At 35.8% G+C, this 18,281-nt stretch overlaps 1 protein-coding gene across 1 annotated transcript in view; it reads right to left on the reverse strand.

Moving 5' to 3' along the window:
- The window catches only part of LOC126761376 (calcium-binding protein E63-1), a 147,215-nt gene that overhangs the window by 116,910 nt on the left and 12,024 nt on the right, over nucleotides 1-18,281 (reverse strand). The gene's annotated exons all lie outside the window — the stretch shown is intronic.

An 18,281-nucleotide genomic window follows, 5' to 3' on the forward strand; every position in this document is an offset into this window, starting at 1 on the left:
TACGTATGTATATAAGGAGTGCAGTTTCTCAACTGCCCAAATGTTTTGACGCGAACGCGCACATTTTCACAAATAAAATGACTTGGACGACTGATGAGCAGTTCTTACACTAATGTCTATGCAAGTTTGAAGAAAGTATATAAAAAACGCATGGCGAAATGTGCTCCACCGATCACGATTTTCCTATAAAACTGTCACACTTTGGCGCTTTAAGCCGCTAACAAACTAATGCCGACACAGAACACCGCAATGCGGAAAATAGAAAAACACAAGAAATTCAGCTTATAATGAAAGAAAATAATATAATTTTCGAAAATAGCGCAATTCTGTACGAAATACACACACACAACGATTATGAAGATAAATCACCGAATAGACTTGACGAAATATTCTCACTCAATAGACTAAGTGTGCACCGAAAATACGCGCTATATTTTTCGAATGCTAACCGTTTCGCAGCGGATTTTGAAATAAGATTGGAAATTGTACGGCGAATAATGATCACCAGCAGCACTACGTTGACGGCAAAGCCAAACAAATAGCGTCAACAAAAGGCAGCGGCTGAAAATGGCAAACGCTAGGTGTATAGATTGAGATCGCCCCTTGTCGGAATACAAACAAAAGCACAATGTGATGGCGAAGTCGAAAATGAGTCGGAAACAAAAATGAAAAGTCAAACATACATATGTATATGAACCAAAAACCAAATTTTCGGTGCAAAAGAGAAAAAACAATACAAAATTGTACTTATTAAAAAGCACTGAATAATAATCTACAAAACATATGGTAATTCACTATGCCCTCAATTTACTGCGAAGACATAATGGGCTAACAAATAATGTATATGTATATATAAGTTATGTATATGTGTCTATATGTATTTGAAATGTGCGAGTATAAATATTTAACTAGTAATCGAACTTCTATTTGTTAATTTTGAAGTTCTTAGTGATTTGTTGATTTTATATTGGTAGTCGAAAATGTTTTTTCGTATTTCTAATCAAATTTTAACTTATTTTTTTATATTTATAATAATAAATATATAAACAAATGGGACATATTTTGGTCGACAACTCTTGCCATTTTTCCGCTAGAGACATTATTCCATCAGTGTAAATCGAAATTTAGAAATTTCCCGAACGGAAGCGAGCAAACCACAGTTGTGCTACACGGCTGATACAGCTCCGTAAACTTCAACAATTTCATTGGTGGCTTGCATGGCATTTTTCCATTTTTTATACAAATATTTCAAATTATAGTGAATTTCTTCATTATTTTCACTCATTTTTGAACAGCTGTAATTTTTTTTCAACTTCCCCGAATTGAATTTTTTTTTGTTAAATAAAGCTTAAATTCGCACCTTTCCAACACTAATATGGTATGACACAATGTGATCGGTAGCACTGGTGATATACGACTGCAACGACATCTATTGGCAAAATACGAAAAGACTTTTTCGACTACCCAATATATTGGTAAATACTATATGATCAACATTAGTAGACCCCAGGAGCATGGCAAGGAAGATCAAAAAGCAATGGAACTGGGTGCAAAACTGGAAAAGTCATATGTAAAGCGTTAAAACTAAAAAGTACAAAGTTCATACTGAGACTTGATAGAAAAGTCTGTAGGAACATAACTGGATTTCCAATGGTCACAGTCTGTTGGCGGCACTCATCTGAAGAATATGAAGAGCCTGTTGAAATACGCCTCAAGCACAAGCAGCCTAAAGGATGACTACTCCTTATTTACTACGTAACGATACTCCATCTGGTATCGCTGAGGACCATGGCTCATTAGCTTATCAAAGTAAAGTTTAACAAAAACATTGGAAATACGGAAGCGACTGCCAAAATAAAAGCTAAAAAAGAACAAAACGTTTATAATTTGAATAAACTACATCATCAATAGTGATCTATCTTGGAAATATTGATAAATGATATCTATATCTTCGTCGACGAAATTAACTTTCATTATTCTTTCTTTAAACTGTTTTTAAATTTTCTGATACTTAGTACCTTCTTCAAATTTGGAGGATGGAGCCATGTATAGAGCTTCACGCAAGTGAGAAAAGCTCTCTGAGCGCCATTCACTTGGGAATAGCCAAAAACGAATATCTTACATATGGGTCAAGTAGTTCACGACTTCTGATTTCAGGCCAAATATCCTCTGGATAGCCGAAAAACATCCGCTTGAAGGTGAGTTAAAGAGAGAAAGCGAACCATCCCTCCCCAGGGTTGTGCGCTGGGTCTGGAATCCGTCGCGTAAAAAAAAAGAAGAAAACGGTCTCGTATAAGTGACCCCCCTTTTCATGGCGACCTCTGCAAACGTGTTAAGGATTATGATTTAAAGGCATGCACCTGGAATGTCCGACCCTTAATTGGAAAGGTTCCGCTTCCCAGCTGGTTGATGTCCTCGTTAGACCAAAGCTGACATCACCGCCGTCCAAGAAATGCGAAGGACGGGACAAGGACTGAAGCGATTAAGTCCTTGTGGCATTTACTACAGTGACAATATAAAGGAGCGCAAATTCGTATGGGGGTTTGTGATGGGAGAGAGACTCCGTCGTCGAGTACTGGCATTCACCTTGATGACCAGAATCCGCATCCAAGTGGTATATAATGCAAACATTTTTATACGAAATTTTCTCAACAACGCAATTAAAGTTTGAAGAAACTTTCTATTAATTTTTTACTATATGTAAGATATTGTGAATACCCGTAATAATTGAATTTTCAAATTAAGTTTCATAATTGAACGTACTAATCGATCAAATACAATATAAATATGTCTGTATGTATCTAAGTAAGCACATGTGTGGAAGAAATAAATATTGGAAGATGCATAATTGAGAAAAACAAAGGGCCAACAGTAATTTGAGCCAATCAAATACAGTGTTGTCGCAGCAAAATTTTTCACCAAGGAAAAAATGTTTAGTCAGGAGTTTTACCTAACTTTTGAAATAAAATTTAAGAGTTCTAATAGTTAATAAGAATTCTTTAAGCTTAAATAAAAAGAAATTGGTTATAAGGTGAGCAGCTCCGTGATACCTTTTCATTCCGATCGATAGGTTAAATATATTGGAACTTATAAGTTCTACAAAAATGTTTCTCTTTTGAAATTAGCTTAGAAATCTGGTAAGACTTGAGATTTTACGTTTGATAAAATAAATATTGTGCTAAAGTAAATCATAGATAGATAGAAATTGGGAGGTCTATTGTGCCATCTTTTCTGTCACAACGAATCACATAAAACCAGCACAGTGCTAAATTCTAGTATTCTGCGATCGGATACTTAGATCAATCAAGCAACGGGAGCTCAAGAATTTCCCGCCCCAGGTCTCAGAACCGGCAGTTTGTACAGTAGGTTATACGCATGTTGAATAGGTGCTTCTTGAGACTACAGTGCCCAGTCACAAAGTTTTTTAACCTGCAAATGTGGTAACTACCCCTTAGCAAGTTGGCCTGGTGCATGCCTTGGAGTTGTTGCCAATACTTCTCCCTGACTGCTCTTTGTTATGAACTGAGGGCTATTCAGCAAATCAAAGTCTGCTTCCGGCGAAGAATTTCTACTAGGTCTCGAAAATGTCGACCGTATAGATGCAGATTCTACAGCTCTGAGAGTATTCAGAAAGTATAATATGTGGGGATAGCCGAGATAAGGTTTTAACTAAAATGATAGATGATTCTGTAAGGAGTTATCCTGCCAAAGCGGGCGCATCTTTTTTTCGAGGGGTCACCTGAAATGGCGTCGCCATGGCTTTAAAATATTTTTTTTTCAAAAATTTCAGAATTTCTTTATTAATAGCGCGTGTTTGTAACAATAAAAAATTCTAAAAAAATATTTAATTTTTATATGAGAAAAAATATTGTTAAAAAAGGCTGTTTTTTACCAGAGAAAACCCATCTTAATGAGCGAACCTTCTGACTAACCAGAAACGCAACAAGTGGAAATGAATTCATCGCGTGGTCAGATCAAAGAATTTTAGTCGAAAATACTGATCGTGATTTGTGCAGAAAGCGAGTTTTGTATAGAAATTCTCTAAATATTTTGATTTCATAAAAGGTGGCAACACTGTTCAAAAAGCCGGCAAAAACAAATTAAGCTAATATTTTGTTTCATACGACTGTATGGGTATATCAAAACACATCTACACGTAATAACAGCAAATAGTACGTTTGTATATGAAAATTACTGTGCAATAATTGAGCGCTTGAGAGTAATTTTATTTTTACTTCGTATGTGTATCATTTGAAAAAGAAAAAATACATTTATGTTTACTATACAGCAAGTGTTAGAGAAAACACTATTTTCTCGCTTCGCTGAGAACTTTTCACCATTGAGTAAAGAAAGAAAAACGCCAGGGGTGCTGATGTTTTCATATGAGCTCATGCGAACTTTAGGCGGAAATTGGCGATGAATGTTAACTGATCGAAATTCTAACATCTATATGTATATGTACATACATACATATGTCTATATATGCGTGTGTATATACATACACTGCTGGTCATTAGGTTAGACGCACGTTTACTTACAATTGTTTAAATATTTATTATTTTAATGATGAATGAAAGAAAAGTTGGTATGCAAAAACATGGGTACTTAATGATGCTTTCAATATAATATTCAAATGATTATTCAAACTTAACAAAAATTGTGTGTTTCAAACATTTTCTTAAAGCTACTTAAAAACGGTGCCTTTTCTTGGTCATTAGAATAGGCGCACTTAGGATATTAAATTTTTCATAAGAAACGTTTTTTTTACTTAAATTTTTAGTTCGAGTTAATATTTGATTTATTAGAAATAAAAAAAAATAATTTCAGTAATGAGTACTTCCTCCTTTGTTAGTAATAACTTCAAATATCTGGTCCTTCATAGAATGATACAGGGAATCTATGTATGTAGGTCAAGGAAATCTCGCTCCAAGCTGCAGTTAATGCTTCCTTACCTTCGCATTGCTTTCCTCTTTCGTATACCTTCCGTGTTAGCCAGCCCCAAACATTTTCAATTACGTTAAGATCTGGAGAATATGGTGGCCAGGTCATGACATTAACGTTTTGACTCGAAATAAACGACTTTACTACTCGAGCGTTATGAATAGGAGCACTGTCTTGTTGAAAAATCTAAGGAATTGAGCAAAAAAAAAAAAGACATCGCTTAATTTTGGAAATACGGACTCCAACGATGTTTTGAAGCGATCGCCGTTCATCTTCTGATTGATAAAAATCAAGTCAGTTGTTCCATAAAACGTTATGGCACCCCACACCATGACTCCACCTTCTCGGCTGTGGTGACGACTTAAATATAGGTCATCTTTCCGCAAATCGTGATAATAGTATTGAAAACCATCAGGGCCATCTAAATTAAAACGTTTTTCATAAGTAAATACAACTGAACGCCAATCATTAAGTCAAGTGCCAGATTGAAGAGTGAATGTCACGTATTCTTTCACGCATCGAAAACGTTTTTCTTTGCGTAATTCATTTAGGGAGGTTTTTTCTTGATTTTTAAACGCTTTAGGTATTCTGCATTTCTGATTGTACGCTGAGCAGTTGAAAGGTTTGCCTTTACTTTGGCTAATTCCTTAACCTTAGCTGCGGACTTAGTAAAATTTCAAGCAATTCTAACAATTTTGCGTATTGATTGTTCAGATACTGCTCTCTTTTTTCCTTAAAATGTTTTCCATATGCCTCTGGATCCTTTAAATATCTGTCAAGGGTTCTGGAGGTACGTTTTATCTGTTTGGCACTATTTCGATTGGATAGTCCTTAGGAGTAAAAAAAAAGTATACTTTTTCACGTTCCAATAAGCTCAGAATACTAGCTTTTCCCATTTTTCCTCTAAATGTAGCTCGAAAACAATTCATTTGCTTATTTTTAGTACTTTCTCAATAGAAAAAACTGCAGGTGTTTACGCAAGACGAAGAAATGTAATGTGCGTCTATGTCAATGATCAACCGAAAACGCACGTGATTGCCATATACTATACATTTCTGGAATCTTCGTGTGTACAGTTGTTTCTTCGCAAATCAACCAACTATGGTCATAAAAGCATTTTGTACAATAAGAACAAGCATGATTATAAATATAACCATTTATTAAAACAAAACGTTGGTGCGTCTAACCTAAGACCAGCAGTGTATGTATATATATAAAGTTAGGCATTAGAGAAAACGTTACGCGATATAAATATTGGTGTGTATTTTTGTATATTCATGTTCAGTTTACAACGCATCAATGCAGATGACGATCCCTCCAGATTTTGTTTGTTTCATCATTCACCGATTTACATACAGACACACTTTTAGTGAAGCATTAAACACACATAATGTATTTATTCACTAAATTCATACCCATTTCGTCGTTTATATTGTAATAATGTGTTAATTTTTTGTTAATCTTTTCAAGAAAAATTAATGGTTTCTCCGTCGAAAATGCTTTTTAAATAGATCAATATGTATGTAGATCTGAAGGTGGGTATGCAAGTATTGCCATTTATCATCATGGACAAATTGCTTGCAACAATGAACACGCTTATTGCTCCATTGACTTTTGTCGTAGGCAGCGGATTTCCAAATATGATGGCAGGTGGGTTCATTTTATTATTTATCTTTCATTTTTTAAACATTTTAAACGGCTTCCACGAAAATTGGGTTCATTGTAAAATAAACATTAAAGAATTGAGAGATTTTTATTGACTCGTGCAGAGATTAAACTTTGTTGATTTCTATCTAATATGCATGAATACTCGTAACTAAAATATAAATGTATATATATACGAGTATAAATATATAAACTTATATATATATATATATTTCTAATTAATTTGCTTATGTATCGTGAACAATTCAATTATAGTTTATATGATTATTTTGAGAATAAAAGTTAAAACATAAATAACGATTTACTTCGACTACCTTTTATTATACTGTAAAAACCATATTGGTTAAAAAAGTATGAAAATACGGTGAACTTCGGCAGATCTTATACATCCCATGACCTGCGAACCACGTAGTGTTTACCACATACTTAAACCCCTCCCACATTAGAAAAGCTGGCGCTCGGGGTTGCCAGTTTGAATTATTTTTTCCCTCAAACAGAAATATGAAATTTACCACAAAGTTTGTAACAGCCAGAAGAAAAGTTCACAGATCTTATAAAGTGTATACATATAAGTATATTAAGTCATGTTCGTCTGTCCGTTTGTATATACGCGTTGTTGAGATATTGATCTAAGCCGAACCGAACTTGATATATCAGGGGCTCAAGTCTTCGGCTTCAGAAAGCAGCCGAACAATTTATTCAGATCGGACAACTATACAATATATGTAAAGTACACATTGATCGCAAAATACAAGTATCAAGACAAAGATCTTTTTGTACCCTTTATACTAAAATAAAGGCATCTGTGAAGGGTATTATAACTTCGGTGCAGCTGAAGTTAACGTTTTTTCTTGTTTTTTTTTTTGTAATCTCCTTACTTACTTTCTACAGTTATTTTTATCATATATTAAATTTGAAGGTTGGAGCCATGTGTAGAAGTTATGCAAGTGAGGAAAGTTCTCTGAGCGCCATTACTTGGGAGGAGCCAGATACGTTTTCATTTGAATACGGTTGAAGCAGCTCACGACTTCCGGTCTTTGACCAAGTATCCTCTGGGTAGCCAAAAAAACATTCGTTTGAAGGCGAGTTAAAGTGAGTAGGTAAACCATCCCTCCCCAGGGTTGTGCGCTGGGTTTGGGACCCGCCACGTAAAAACCACTACCACTGAAAAGAAAAAATCAGCTTCGGATGAGAGATCCCCTTTTGATAAAAAAAATATATATGTGACCTGGTCTACGTAAAGGGGGCTTAAGTGTCAAAAAAGGAGAACAATTAATGAGATAACGAAAAACTGACGATTATTTTTGACAGCTTTTCCCAGAAAACTAGTTTTCGCACGTTAGCTCCCTTTTCGTAGACCAGGTCACATATATATATATATATATTATATAAAAAAAAACAAAAACAATATTCTATACGAGTGAACAGCTGCTGGCGTACGCCTATTATATTGATATCATTGGTCTCAACATCCGCGCCGTTAGTTTTTCTTTCTCTAGACTGGATAAAGAAAGCAAAGCTAATAAGTCTGGTATTGAATGAGTCGCGACTTGGCTCTCACATAACTGTTGAAAGTTATAACTTCGAAGTCGTAGATAATTTCGTCTATCTTGGAACCAGTAATAACACCAACAATAATGGCAGCTTTAAAATCCAACGCTGAACAACTCCCGCCAACAGGTGCTACTTTGGACTGAGTAGGCAATTGAGAATCACAGTCCAAAGGAACAAAGGCCAAACTCTATACACTCATCATCTGGTGCAGAAACATGGACGATGACAACATCTGATGAATCGACGTTACGAGTTTTAGAGAGAAAGGTTCTGAGGTCCTTTGCGCATTGGCTAGAATATCGCATTCGATGGAACGATGAGCTGTACGAGTTAAGACGGCATTAACATACATAGTTAGTCACCGGTACGCGGTATTGTCGTCCGTATGGACGAACACACTCCAGCTCTGAAAGTATTCGACGCAGTATTCGCCTGGGGAAGCAGAGGAAGAGAAGGACCTCCACTCCGTTGGAAAGACCAGGTGGAGAAAGATCTGGCTACACTTGGAATCTCCATGTGGAGCGAAACAGCGAAAAAGGAGAACGTCTGGCTAGCCGTTGTTAACTCGGCTATAACCGCGCAAGCGATTACTACTTCAATAAGGGGAAGAAGATACCTGTATATTAAATTTAAACAAATGACGTTGGTTAATCTGCGGACTGGTTGTTTTCAGCTAATAGTCTGTGTATGTGAGATATCTCGATAGAACTTAGCAAAAGGCTGTTTTTGAAAATGGGCAGAATAGGAGAAAGCCTGTAAAACGCTAAAATCCACTATTAACTGTTATAACCCAATATTAAACAACAAAACTTAAGATCATTGCAGCACCGCTATTTGAACTGATAATATTCGTATCTCGTAACTATCTGAACAACAAGAGCGAAATGACTTCATTTCACTACCATTACTAAAAGTATAATACAATACTTTGATGAATGCCAGACACTAGAATTTGAGTTGAATATTTCCAGATTTGTGACTCCATTTGCAAACTATGGTAAAATGACATCAAGAAAATGCTTTGTGCAAAATTAAAATATGTCGAAAAGTCCGAGATAAGAATTTTCACTTAAGTAGTACTCCAGCCTTTCTGTTGAAATTTTTATGAAATTAAATGATGAATATACATCTTCAGCAGTTTTTTGGTAAAATCAATTTTACCTTTGTTACAGTTTTACTATTTTATAAAAAATTAATTAAGAGCTCAAAAAATATTTTACTACTTCTAAAGTCCTCTGTTCAAGATAGCACGAAATCCTAGTATCACCGTCACTCGTAGAGGTGCTCTTCAAAAATGTGATCCTCGAACCAGAAACCACCATTTTGTATATTATTGTGGGCAAAAAATAGTAAGATTTTGTTTATAATTTTTAAATTCTACTACCCTTTGGCCCAAATACACTTGTGCCAACTTTTTTTCTAATTATCGAAACAGTTGCTAAGTCAATAGCCTTCATATGCCCGTAGCGATTCCAGTTTAATGTCTTCATAGACTCAAAATTGTTTCCACGGTTTGAGTTTGCTGAATAGCCAGAAGTCACACGGAGCTTAATTAGGCGAATAATGTGGTTGCGGCACGATATTAGTTGAAAATTTGGCGAAAAACTCACGAAGAATCAATGCAGTATACAACGGTGCATAATCGTGGTGCATAAGCCAAGAGTTGTCGGCCCATAATTATGACCTCTTTTTACAAACAGCTTCGAGCAAACGACGGGTAACACTCAAATAGTATTCCTTGTTTACATTTTGGCCAGCGGAAAGAATTCGAAGTGCACCACACCTCGATAATAGAAGACTGTTGTTAACATAACTTTGATTTTTGACCTGCTTTGATGTTTTTTTCTGCCTCGGCTCACCTTTGCCACGATATTCGGCCGATTGATTGCCTGTTTCCGGTTCGTAAGCATACTTGTAGTTCCAAGACTCATCGCCAGTAATAATACTTTTCATGACATCCTGGTAGTCGAAAAGCATTGTTTCACAGACATTAACGGCACGCTATTTTTCGAAAAAATTTAGTGATTTTGGAACCAATCGTTTTTTCACTTTTCTTAGACCCAAATGAACTTTCTAAATAGTAACCGAATCAGTTTATTAATTCCTAATGTACAATATGAATATTTATGTATAATAATAGCGAATCGAATACGCCTATAGAGTTGAGTTGCTGAGGATTGCGATATAACGTATCGAAAAAGTTGTTTGTATTTAAAAAGTAAATATAATATATTCCTAAAATATTGAAAGAATATTTTCAACACTATATCTAATTCTTTTTTGTTTGCTTTTGTTTACATCTTTTAAGTATTGCAGAAAACCTTCACACATAAGTACATGTAAATTTATTTTCATTTATGAGCATAAAAATAAAACAAGCCAGTACGAACCAGCCAAGTTCGGCCGGAACCAAAAAAATTATCTCTCGCTATTTCTAAGAAATAAATGCATCTATCAACTCATAGCCTCCCCCTAGTTGTGGGGTTTTTACAGGTATTTGCCTTATTGGTGTCCATGTTGTAAGGTTGGGAATCTTATCAGACCCTTTCGCAGAAACTGTATGGAATAAGAAGTAGAGGAAACAACTCAACACTTCCTTTTTGACGGTCCCGCGTTTGGGAGGTAAAGGCTTAAAACTTGGGAGTGCATATCGTCAAACATCCCTCCGAACTGGCGGGAGTAGAAATTAAACGTCTGTGCAAATTTTTATTGACTATCAAGCGATTTGCTAATTTATAAGTTCAAACACAGGAGTTCTTCTTTTCTATGGCTTCACAAAGGACTAAATATAGCAGTCCACGTGCGATCTTTGATCAGCCATCGCTATACTTATCATATACATTAGGGTAGGTATAAGTAAAGGCATCCGTATCACTCCTATTTGATACACATTAGCAATCGTATTATGCTCAATGAACACTCTTGCCTCTTTTATTGAGATATCGCGACATGTACGATGGAGAGTAAAAAAGAGAACCAATAAACATCTTTTCATTTATTTTTGGTACATGATCACAACATAACACGCAAATTGATCGATACGAGTAACTTCTTTTATGATATAAACTGGCCGAGAGAAACCGCTTAAGCATTGTGGCTAGAACAACAGTCGCGCCATTTTTGTGGGCGTGGCAGCTTCGTTTCCAAACTGTTCATGTCAAACATATATATTCCAAGCTAATATAATCTTTAACTATATTTAATAAGAACAAAAACATATAGTATATATCGAATATTTTATCTACTCTGTAGGTGTTGCTTTAAGAAGTTTATCCGGACAACATAGGATTATTTATCATATTAAAAAACTTATCTTGTCGTCGTATATCTTACAGCTATCGTATCCATGTATAGTATATTGGCTACAAAAGTTCTTTGCAGATTTTTCTGGTCGAAATAAATGAACGTCGACTCAATCTCCAAGACTCTGCACCATACAGCAAAACTAAGAATCAAGCCTTATTTTTCGATTTTGTCTTGTGAGAGGAACTGGCTTCTCAATTGTACCATCGAACGGAACACCTCTTGGCAATATCTGAGTTGGATATAGAGTGATATAAACTAAACCGAGAAGACGAAAATCTTTATTATTTTGTTTACTTGCATTGTGGCTAGAATAAAAAATGAACCGATTGGAACTATATATACGGATGTGGACCGATTACGATCTATAAAATATGACTGCTCTCATATGTCAGAGGTATTCAACCTGTTTTTGTGGGCGTGGCAGCGGTTCGTTTCCAAACTGTTCATTTCAAGCATATATAGTCATATACAACCATTATACTTTATGCAACATGTTGCTATAGTATAACAAGACAGTTCAAACGCCTCAAAGAAAGAGTATGTACTATATATAGTATATATGCAAGAATATAATATGTACCCGTAAGTAGGTGTAAGCTTTAAGAAGATTTATTTTCAAAACATAGGATTGTTTATCATGTACAAGGTCTTGTTTATATAAAAATACTTATACTCGCTTATTTGTACTTACATATACATATGTATTATATATTGGTGTCCAAATAAGTTTTTTTTTAATGAAAATGCAATTTTATGGTAAGGAAGTGGTTATAAATGAATTATTCGAAGTATTACACATCGCTAGTTACAACTTTTTCCCATCTTTCTGGCAAAGCTCGAATACCATTACAGTAAAGCTATCTAAGAATCAAGCCATTTTTCGATATCGTCTTGTGAGTGGAACTGGCTCTGAGCCAGACCATGTACCATCGAACGGAACAAATAACAATCTGATAGTGCAATATCTGAGGAATATGGCAGTTAGGTTAAGTTTCATATTTAAGCGTTTCCAGGTAAGTTTTAACGGGTTTAGCAACGTGATACTGAGCATTGTCTTTTTCGTGCTTCTCATAGTATAGGGCCACTTTTGGCCAGTGCTCAGTTCAATCGCAGCGGTTGAAATCGAAACTGTTCCCCATTAATGGTTTCTTTTGGTTTCAGTAGCTCATAATAAATAAGGCCTAGTCCCACTAAATGCACAGAATAACTTTCGCGACTTAAAATTTCGGTCGAGGCGCCGTCGTTGAAACATAATCGGGCGTCCCCATGACTTTATTTTTTTAGATTGCTGAGATGAATCCACTTTTAATCACCCGTTACGATTCTATGAAGAAAAATGTTTATTTTTTGTTATAGGAGCAATTGTTCACTGGAGAAAAGATGACGCTCAATGTCCCTTGATTTCAAAACAAAAGGAACGCAAGGAAATTTTGTTTCTGAATTATTTGCTACGCAAGTAGTTTCTTTGAATTAGCTTTAGCGAGTGACTCCCAATGCAGAAACAAACTTTTTTTGTGTTTGATGCAGACCCTCATCGAGCAATGCCTCCAATTCACCGATGTGCTTCAATTTCTTTGATTGAAATAAGAAATCTTCTCATTGGATTATTTGACAAAAAATCGGATATTCCCACAACTAAAAGTATATACACATAAACAAAATCATCAATATCGAAACGCAGTTACTTTTTTAAATGTCTAAGTTAAGTTTATCACGTTTTTCATATATCGAAATCGATAACCACTTGCTGGAGCCTTCTATTGGTAAACAAAACTTAGTTACGAATATAAATAAATACTTGAACATAATATATCAAATACATTAGGGGAGGTCGAAATAAGCAAATGTTTGCTTCGTGCTCCCTGAAAAAGTGGTAACTAAAACGTATATACACATAAAGTTTGTCACGAAGTTTGTAACACCAAGAAGGAAGCATCGGTTACCCTATAATATGTATGTATATAAATGATCAGTATATTGAGCTGAGTCGATTTAGCTATGTTCGTCTGTATATATACGAACTATTTCCTCAGTTTTCAAGATATCGTTTTGGAATTTTGCAAACGTCATTTTCTCTTCAAGAAGCTGCTCATTTGTCGGAACAGCCGATATCGGACCACTATAACATATAGCTGCCATACAAACTGAACGATCGGAATTAGGTTCTTGTATGGAAAACTTTTGCATTTGAGAAGATATATTCACGAAATTCGATACAGATTATTTTCGAAGGCAACTATGTAATATCCAAAGAAATTGTTGAGATTGGTTAACTATAGCATATAGCTGCCATACAAACTGAATGACCGGAATCAAATGCTTGCATGGAAAACTTCCTCATTTGACGATATATCTTCAAGAAATTTGGTGTGAATTATTGTTCATAGAAATGATGTAATATCGGAAAAAATGTTTCAGATCGGCTTACCATAGCATATAGCTGCCATACAAACCGAACGATCCGAATCAAGGGCTTATACGGAAAACTTTCGTATTTGACGTGACATCTTAACGAAATTTGACATGGATTACTGCTTAAGGTAATAACGTAATCTCCGAAAAAATTGTTCAGATCGGATTATTATAGCATATAGCTTCCATACAAACTGAACACATAGTTACTAAAAGAAATGCACCTGTGAAGAGAGTTTCTTGTTCTTATTATCAAATAGAAAAATTCATATCTCGCCTCCAACCACTTGAAGAAATATTTCGTTTTATGTCTATGTTATTAAACTGAATTCTCTATGAAATGATCTCTAACGATTTTTCGTAATTCTAATAACATATATATACATAACTCTTGCCAACAGGTGCTATTTCGGACTGCGTAGCCAATTGAGAAGTAAAGTACTCTCTCGACGAACAAAAACCAAACTCTATAAGTCACACATAATTCCCGTCCTGCTATATGGTGCAGAGGCTTGGAGAATGACAACAGCTGATGAGTCGACGTTGTGAGTTTTCGAGAGAAAAGTTCTGCAAAAGATTTATGGTCCTTTGCGCGTTGGCCACGGCGAATATCGCATACGATGGAACGATGAGCTGTATGAGATATACGATGAACTTGTCATAGTTCAATGAATTAAAAGATCATGTCTTCCGAATGGACGAAAACACTCCAGCTCTGAAAGTATTCGACGCAATACCCGCGGGGGGAAGCATAGGAAGAGGAATACCTCCACTCCGTTGGAAGGACCAGTTGGAGAAGGACCTGGCTTCGCTTGGAATATCCAATTGGCACCACGTAGCGAAAAGAAGACACGACTGGCGCGCTGTTGTTAACTTATAATCGCGTAAGCGGTTTAACATATATCCTAATATACATATGTATGTACAACACTCATGCATCTACTTTGTTGCGAAAAATGTTTGATTTATTTATATACTAGAATGTATACGCAATAAAATATGTATATCTGCCGCTAAAAAAAAAAACTTATTTAATTAATATCATACATTTTTAAATGTCTTTTGAAAAATTGTGCGGTCTGAGCATATCATTGCAAATTTTACATTTCTCAGTGATGTGTATAATTTATTTGGCAATTTACGCCGCTATTTGAATCATATGATGTGTGTATTAGCTATAAATACTTTGTGAATGTGATAAAGTATTAATAAATTAATAAATAAGTTCTTCTGCACAGTTGGGTGGTAAATAATGGGTGTACATTTGGGTTAATAATTTGGAACTCTATTTCTTTTACGTGGCCATCACGAGCACGGTCTTTATAATCACGGAAGAAGCACGGCTCAATGACACCCCCGCCCCAATGGTGCCTCATAGATGAAATAACACATATTCTGCTTATTGACGAAGCCATTCAGCAAGAAATGAGCCTCATCGCTGAAGATGATTTTTCGATGAAAATCCGGATCATTTTCCAGTTGTTGCTCAGCCCAATTCACGAATATACGACGATTCTGGTGGTCAAGCAACTTCAGTTCTTGCGTCAATTTGATCTTGTACGGATTTAGGCGATGATCTTTTCGCAAAACTCGTCACAACGACGTCACAGAGATGCCCAACGCTTGACAACGACGTGACGACGTTTCCTCAATGGAAGCGCAAGCGGCAGCAATTTTCTCTTCACTACGGGTACTTCTTTGTCTCACTAGCAAGGGAACATTTTGTACTGTACCTGTGGATTAAAATTTTTCCAATAGACGCTCAATTGTTGATCTGACAGGACGATTATGACGACCATAAATTGGACGTAGCGCTCTTAAAGTTGAGGTCACTGACTCCGAATTTCGATAGTAAATTTTAATTACTTCGACTCGTTGTTGATCGTGTATCTTTTCATGATGAAATGGCAAACCTTACTAAAAATAAATGTCAAAAGAGCGGGAAAAAATTTGGCGTCGTTTGCTGTCACTATCGGTATACTTTTGTAACGTCCCTTTTGAAAAATGCGATGTAATGTGATGATCAGCGCAACGAGCTAAAGCGATTTAGCCATGTCTGTCTGATTACCCGTCTGTTTTTGCGATACCGATCTGAAATTTTGCAGCCGTGCCTTTTTCACCAAACAGCGGTTCATATGTCGGAACTGCCATATATAGCATATACATACATAGCTCTCTTACAAACGGAACGATCGGTATAAAGTGCTTGTATGGAAAGGTTTTGCCAATAGTGCAATCTCCGAAGATATGGTTCACATCACATCGCTGTAGCATACAGCTGCCATACAAACTGAACGATTGGAACTGAAGGGGGTATTCTTGTCTAGGATTTTGAAAAAATCGATTTTTTTTGCCTATCTTGAAAGTTTAGACTTTCAAAAATATGACCTTGGAAGGTTTTTCAAAATTCGACTTATTTTCGGAGATACAGCCGATTTTGTGACGTGACGTCCGTGTTCACTAGAATTGTCTCCTAAACTTTAAACGCGTTTTTTTCGAAACTGACTTTTTCGGAACGATACCCACGATTTCTCAAGTTCTACTGGACCGAATTATTCCGTCTATGGTTGGAACTAGCCCCATCCCCAAATTTTTATTTTTAATATTTTTAAAAAATTCGAAATAGTCAGAAAAAGTGATCCAAAAAAACTTTTTTTTAGGCAGTCGCCATTTTGTGAAAAAAAATTTTCCCACTTTTCCGTGGTTCCGGCCCTTGCGACATTATTCTAGATTAATAATCTTTTTTTTTTGGTTTCAGATAACTAGGAGGATTGAAATCATGGATATGGTCTCGTGGAAATTTTTAGAGACCCCCCACTTCGAAATTGAAATTTGTTACTTTTTTTAGTTTTTAATTTTTTTCTGTACTCTTCTAAAATTAACAAATACCTAATAAAACAAGTAAGGAAGGGCTAAGTTCGGGTGTCACCGAACATTTTATACTCTCGCATGGTAAAGTGATAATCGAGATTTCATAATACGTTATTTACATATTTTTCAAATACCGTATTTTTGTAAAGTTTTATTCCGCTATCATCATTGGTTCCTAATGTTTACACTCGTATTATACAAAGAAGGCATCAGATGGAATTCAAAATAGCTTTATATTGGAAGGCGTGGTTGTGAACCGATTTTACCCATATTTCGTACATGTTATCAGGGTGTTAAGAAAATATTATATACCGAATTTGATTGAAATCGGTCTAGTAGCTCCTGAGATATGGTTCTTGGTCCATAAGTGGGCGGCGCCACGCCCATTTTCAATTTTTAAAAAAAAGGCTGGGTGCAGCTTCCTTCTGCCACTTCTTCCGTAAAATTTAGTGTTTCTGACGTTTTTTGTTAGTCGATTAACGCACTTTTAGTGATTTTGAACATAACCTTTGTATGGGAGGTGGGCGTGGTTATTATCCGATTTCTTCCATTTTTGAACTGTATATGGAAATGCCTGAAGAAAACGACTTTGTAGACTTTGGTTGACATAGCTATAGTAGTTTCCGAGATATGTACAAAAAGCTTAGTAGGGGGCGGGGCCACGCCTACTTTTCCAAAACAATTGCGTCCAAATATGCCCCTCCCTAATGCGATCCTTTGTGCCAAATTTCACTTTAATATCTTTATTTATGGCTTAGTTATGACACTTTATAGGTTTTCGGTTTCCGCCGTTTTGTGGGCGTGGCAGTGGGCCGATTTTGCCCATCTTCGAACTTAACCTTCTTATGGAGCCAAGGAATACGTGTACCAAGTTTCATCATGATATCTCAATTTTTACTCAAGTTACAGCTTGCACGGACAGACGGACGGACGGACAGACGGACGGACGGACAGACGGACGGACAGACAGAAGACATCCGGATTTCGACTCTACTCGTCGCCCTGATCACTTTGGTATATATAACCCTATATCTGACTCTTTTAGTTTTAGGACTTACAAACAACCGTTATGTGAACAAAACTATAATACTCTCGTTAGCAACATTGTTGCGAGAGCATAAAAATGGATAGTAAAAATATTAATTGCCTTTTTTTACGACACTTTAAAAATTACCTGAAATTCATGCTCCTAGACCAGAATACCCCCTGAACCAATTTTATGTTTGAAATGCTTTGTATTTGTGAAGAGTGTTATAGTTTCGGTGTACCCAAAGTTAACATTTTTTCCTGTTCGTTATTAATTTGATATTATGTATATAACGCTTCATATACTATTCCACTGGTTACTTTCGGTGAAATATTCTAAATTACTTGGGGTATGAAAAGCTCAATATGTGTATTTGGAATGCAGACTGCCAAGAACCGATTTCGCTTTAGCACATGAATTTAGTCAAAATCTCTCAGCGTCCCCAAAGCAAAACACCCTATATATGCATATGTAAACTCACCCATATGTGCTTTAGATATTTGCA

Source organism: Bactrocera neohumeralis, chromosome 6 (genome assembly GCF_024586455.1).
Source record: "Bactrocera neohumeralis isolate Rockhampton chromosome 6, APGP_CSIRO_Bneo_wtdbg2-racon-allhic-juicebox.fasta_v2, whole genome shotgun sequence".
Taxonomy (NCBI): domain Eukaryota; kingdom Metazoa; phylum Arthropoda; class Insecta; order Diptera; family Tephritidae; genus Bactrocera; species Bactrocera neohumeralis.